Raw genomic sequence first — 5,024 nt, 5'->3', positions numbered from 1 at the left:
AACCCTAAACTCTATTAGTTTAAAATACTTTTAATGGAATTTTGCTTCAAATCTATTTAAATTATTTTTGATATTTAAACTTTAGAGTCATAATGGACAATTCTGAAAAATCTGTCCTTATCGCCTTATTTTTTAAACAAATGAGATGTGTGATAAATGCATCTGTATATTAGTAATGTTATATAATTTGCATCTAACTTTATAAAATACTAAATTACTAAATTATTAAAAATATTAACAAAATTTGATTGGTTAAAAGAGTGATGTTTAATAGCTGGTTAGATTAGGTTCGTTGCCTATAGTTCTATAGCTATGGCAGGAACTAAAAATGGAATAAAAGAATTTTGATGATGTCTACAATACCAACAGATGTAAAATATAAAAGAGTACAAAATTGAAATGTCTCCAAAAAAACAAATTAAAATACTAACCTTTTTATTATGAATTATGAATTATGAGTTAAAAAAATACTTGTCAGAGCGCTTGGCTACATTTGGAGCGGAAAAACAGTAGCACTGAAGAACTGGAACAGCTGATCGTCTGGTAGATGTAAACTGAACAACATTGCAGTTTTCCACAATCAGAAAATGCAATTGCTATTCATCACCCATCTCAGTCTTTCAACATTATGTCGAAGGAGGCGCTGCATATTCTGCTTGCTACACACAACCCCCCAGCAGATTCCAATACTTATATTCAGCTATTACAAACCTGCATTCTCAAGAATGCGCTTTTACAAGGGAAAATTGTACACTCTTTCATTGCTCACAGACCATTTACATTTGCTACACGTACAAATTTTCTTAATAAGCTTATCTGCATGTACGTCAAATGTGGGAGTTTGATTTATGCTCGTAATGTGTTTAACCAAATGAAAGAACGAGACTGTGTCTCGTGGAATATGATTATTGGGGGTTACAGGAAAAACGGATATCCTCATGAAGTAATCACATTGTTTCACCAAATGCAACGAACAGGACTCCAACCCGATGAGTTTACATTTGCCAGCGTACTTCCAGCGTGTGCCAAAATGGGAGATTTGCAACAGGGGATGAACATCCATCAAAGCATCGAAAATAGAGGAATTTCGTCAAATGTCGTTGTTGCTACTGCGTCGGTAGACATGTATGCAAAATGTGGATGCATAGAGAGGGCACGTGAACTGTTTGACAAAATGCCTGAAAGAAATGTGGTTTCATGGACCGCTATGATCGCGGGGTATGCACAAACTGGATTGGTTGAAGAAGCCCTAGACACTTTCAAGCAAATGCATTTGGCAAAAGTAAAGCCGAATTCCACAACCTTCGCCAGCATTCTCCCCGCCTGTGCCAAAATGGGAGCTTTGGAACAAGGTATGGACGTCCATCAGAGCATTATGGAAGAGGGATTTTCGTCAGATGTTGTCGTTGCAAGTGCCCTCGTAGACATGTATGCGAAATGTGGAAGAATGTGCAAGGCACGCGAATTGTTTGACAAAATGCCTCAAAGGGATGTTGTTTCATGGAATGCATTGATTGCAGGATACGCACAAAATGGGTTTTTTGAAGAAGCTTTGGAAACTTTCAAGCGAATGCAATTGGCGGATGTAAAGCCAGATACCACAACCTTTGGCAGCATCCTGTCTGTTTGTGCCAAAATGGGAGCTTTGGAAGAAGGTATGGATATCCATCAAAGCATAAAGGATACAGGAGTTTTGTCAGATGTTGTAATTGCAACTGCGCTGGTAGACATGTATGCAAAGTTTGGAAGTCTAGACAAGGCATGTGAGCTGTTTGAGAAAATGCCTCAAAGAGATGTCATCTCATGGACTGCTATGGTTGCAGGATATGCACAAAATGGATTTGTTGAAAAGGCTTTAGAAACTTTCAAGCAAATGCAATTGGCAGGTGTAAGACCAAATCCCACAACATTTGCTAGCATCCTCCCTGCCTGTGCTAAAATAGGAGCTTTGGAACAGGGCATGAACATCCATCAAAGCATAATGGAAGGGGGGTTTTTGTCAGATATTACAGTTGGAAATGCTCTGGTAGACATGTACGCAAAATGTGGAAGCATAGAAAGGGCACGTGCACTGTTTGACAAAATGCCTGCTAAAAATGTGGTTTCATGGAATGCTATGCTTGCAGGATATGCACAAAATGGATTCGTTGAAAAGACTTTGGAAACTTTCAAACAATTGCAATCGACAGGTATAAAGCCAAATTCCACAACCTTTGCCAGCATCCTCCCGGCCTGTGGCAAAATGGGAGCTTTGGAACAAGGTATGAATGTCCATCAAAGCATTATGGAAGAGGGATCTTTCTCAGATACTATAGTTGGGAATGCTCTTTTAGACATGTACGCAAAATGCGGAAGCATAAACAAGGCACGTGAACTGTTTGAAAGATTGCCTGAAAAAGATGTCATCTCATGGAATGCCATGCTTGCAGGATATGCCCAAAATGGATTTTGCAAAGATGCTTTCAAAATCTTTGAATTAATGGAACACTCTGGAACATACCCTAACATTGTAAGCTTTGCATGCATCCTATGTGCGTGCAGCTATGCAGGTTTAGTGGATGAGGGCTGTGCATACTTCAATCATATGAGTAGCCATTATTGCATTACACCTACAGTTGATCATTATGTGTGCATGGTTGACCTCCTTGCTCGCTCTGGTTATCTTGAGGACACCCTAAAATTTATCATTAAGATGCCAGTTAAACCTGTTGTAGTCGTATGGATGTGCTTTCTTGGTGCTTGTAGATCACATATGAATATAGGCCTAGGAGTATTTACAGCGACACTGCTTTTTGATTTGGATTCTAAAAATGCTGCGACCTATGTTCTTCTCTCAAACATCTACGCAGAAGTGGGCAGGTGGAGTGAGGTTCAAATGGTAAGGAGTTTGATGAAAGATAGACAAATAAAAAAGATCCCTGGATGTAGTTGGATTGAAGGCCATAAAATGGTACATGCTTTTCGTATAGGAGACAGATCACATCCACAGACACATGATATCTATGGGGAGTTGGAGAAATTGGCTTGGGATATGAAGGCGGCTGGGTATATTCCAGATTCAAGGTATTTACTTAATGATGTGGAAGAGGAGGAAAAAGAATCATTTCTCTGCCACCATAGTGAAAAGTTGGCAATTGCATTTGGTTTATTAAACACACCTCCTGGAACAACTATCAGAGTTGTTAAGAACCTTCGAGTATGTGCTGATTGTCACACTGCAACAAAATTTATCTCCAAAATTGTTGAAAGGGAAATTGTTGTAAGAGATGCCAATCGATTCCATCATTTTAAACAGGGACAATGTTCTTGTGGAGATTATTGGTGATGATTTCTCTGCCACCATAGAGAAAAGTTGGCAATTGCATTCGATTTATCGAACACATCCCCTGGAACAACTATTAGAGTTTTTTAGATCCTTCAAATATGTACTAATTGTCACACTGTAACGAAATTCATCTCCAAGGTTGTTGAAAGGGAAATCGTTGTAAGACATGCAAGACGTTTACGTCGTTTCAAACAGGGACAATGTTCTTTGTAGAGATTACTGGATATGTTAAATGAAGCTGAAAAATAGGCTTGCACTACAATATTGTGCACCATATCAGACCGGGACTAATAATAAAGCAGCTGAGGTTTTATTTTCTGTTTCTACAAAGTTTATTTTCCTTTCTCTTTTGGTTTTAAGAATTGGGCAATGTATACCATGCCGTTGATTTCATAAAATTACTTTCATAGAGTGCAGTTCAGATCGCTGCTTTATACATTGCCAGCAACCTGTTTAATGATAATATGGATGTTTGATTGAATTGCTTCCAGGAAACCAGCATATGTACGAAATGAAAAGGTGGAGGTGAAGAATGGGGAAAAAGAAAAGGTGAGATATAATTGAAGTAAATGGAAAGATGCTTGACTTGACTACTAGGAAATTTGAGAGAAGGGCTCATAATTAATCCTTCTCATTCAATATAATTAATTAGTTTGGATTAATTGTATTATCTTTTGTCTATGACAGGTCAATAATTTGCAACTAAATTGCACATTTGTAATTAGGTATGTAATTCTCTGCAAGTTCATGTAGATTTTGTCTCATTTATGGTTTTATATTTCTTGTGTTGCTTAACACCAATTTGCATGGCGAGATACCTAATAGATTTATGATTCTTATTTTTTTTTTAATTTTGTATTTTGTTGGCTAATATGGAAATGTTTCGCCTAGGTGAACAAGAGATACAAATTTTGGAAGACTTCTGTTCATCTTAGGAATTATCACCCCTTTGCATTATCATAGATTATCTGAGCTTATATATAAACTTACAACACAAGCTTATGGCTTATGAACTCAATAGCTCAATAGGGTTTTTATCCTCATTGAATTTGTCGAAATGCCCCATTTTAACCATCAAATCACACCCATAATAGCATTTTCAATTTAGTTTAAGATCAATATGTTTGGTTTTGATTAGAATAAACTAATGTAGAAAGAATTAGAATAAACTATAATTGTGTTTATGTTGTAATTAGTAGATATGTATCCAATTTTAAAATTCTCATATAAAGGAGCCTATATATTTAGTTTAGATAAAAGAGGATAACATTTAGAAATGTAAAAATAAAATCATAATTTATATTGTATTGGGATCTCACACAAATGGTATTACAAAATTGTGTGTGATGATGTAAATTGTTACTAATGAGATGAAGGCTTGAAGGTGGTTGGGAGAGACCTACATAGAGCATTTCATGAGTGTTAGCAATGGCAATAGGTTTAAAAGAGCACAAAAGAATCAAGGGGGTTAGGATTTCAAATAAATACAATGAGAGATATTTGTAGGATTGAAAATAATATCACAAGCATATTCAAAATATGGTCAAATTGATTACTTTATTTAGATGTAGTAAACCTAACAAATGGTGCTAATGGTTAAATTGAATATGATAAAATAGGAATTGAATAATTTTACATCCGTACCTAACATTTGTTTGTAAGGATAAATTTTATGTCACATCTAAAGTCTTATTGCAAT

The 5,024-nt window shown here is 36.2% G+C and overlaps 1 pseudogene across 2 annotated transcripts; it reads left to right on the top strand.

Annotated features, from left to right (window-relative positions):
- Positions 1-465: 465 nt before the first annotated feature.
- Positions 466-4,444, top strand: LOC149540744 (pentatricopeptide repeat-containing protein At2g03880, mitochondrial pseudogene; annotated as a pseudogene). Of its 2 annotated transcripts, XR_016356437.1 has the most exons (4): positions 466-3,632; positions 3,817-3,874; positions 4,013-4,050; positions 4,217-4,444. The product of XR_016356437.1 is annotated as a pentatricopeptide repeat-containing protein At2g03880, mitochondrial pseudogene, transcript variant X2 (transcript). The 2 variants fall into 2 exon arrangements; XR_016356436.1 differs by having other exon boundaries at positions 4,013-4,444.
- Positions 4,445-5,024: the final 580 nt, after the last annotated feature.

This window comes from Cupressus sempervirens, chromosome 9 (genome assembly GCF_028749045.1).
Source record: "Cupressus sempervirens isolate cs-2001-9-10 chromosome 9, ASM2874904v1, whole genome shotgun sequence".
Classification (NCBI taxonomy): domain Eukaryota; kingdom Viridiplantae; phylum Streptophyta; class Pinopsida; order Cupressales; family Cupressaceae; genus Cupressus; species Cupressus sempervirens.
This window is presented reverse-complemented; position numbering and strand designations above follow the sequence as displayed.